The following is a 1086-nucleotide window of genomic DNA, read 5'->3' on the forward strand; positions in this document are numbered from 1 at the left end:
AGAAGAAGAAGAAGAAGAAGAAGAAGAAGAAGAAGAAGAAGAAGAAGAAGAAGAAGAAGAAATAGTCAAACTGTCTGATGACATAGATAAATAAAACTCAGTTTAAAGGGTCGAGCTGTGGTGCAGCCTTTGGGCAGTCTTTAATTCCAGCAATCAGGAGGCAGAGGCAGGTGGATCTCTTTGAGTTTGAGGCCAGCCTGGTCTATGGAGCAAGTGTCAGGGCAGGCTCCAAAGTTACACAGAGAAACCCTGTCTCGAGGAAGCAACAACAACAAAACAAAACCACAGTTTAGCCACACAGTGGATTATTACTTGGCAATAAAGGGAACTAAAGCTCCGGAGAGCACAGAGGAGTTTCAAGTAACTGACAGGAGCTATAAGTTGATTTTGTAGTGATGGAAACATCCCAAAACAAGATTATAGTGATAATCACATAATAGTAAAGCCACTGAGTTGCACCCTTTGTGGGACTGGGCAGTGGGGGCAGAGTCTCATCACATATCCCTGGCTGGCCTGGAACTTGTCACATAGCTCAAGCTGGCTTCAATTTGTAGCAATCCTCCTGGTTCTGCATCTCAGATGCTGGTATTACATGTACCACTGGGCTCAGCTGATTTATGCATTTTAAACGGGTGGATTTTATATTAATTTTTTGAATAAAGGAGTCTTTTAAAAATCTAAAATACCCAAGGGTCCAAAGAAAAAAAATTCTATTGAAAGCTGATAACTATTAAAAACATTGCATTATAGGCGTGATTTTTCCAACCTGTGTGTCATGAACCCTTTGGGGGCCAAAGAGTCCTTTTATAGGGGCCACTGAAGCCCATCAGAAAACACAGATGTTCACATTATGACTCATAACAATACCAAAATTACAGTCGTGAAGTAGCAGAGAAATTAATTTTATGGTTGGCCAGGCGGTAGTGGTGTATACCTTTAATTCCAGCAGAGACAGGCAGATCTCTGTGAGTGTGAGGCCAACCTGGTCTACAGAGTGAGTTCCAGGACAGCCTGGGTAGTTTTACAGAAAAACCCTGTCTCAAAAAGCAGAGAGAGAGAGAGAGAGAGAGAGAGAGAGAGAGAGAG

Source organism: Microtus ochrogaster, chromosome 8, assembly GCF_000317375.1.
Source record: "Microtus ochrogaster isolate Prairie Vole_2 chromosome 8, MicOch1.0, whole genome shotgun sequence".
NCBI lineage: Eukaryota > Metazoa > Chordata > Mammalia > Rodentia > Cricetidae > Microtus > Microtus ochrogaster.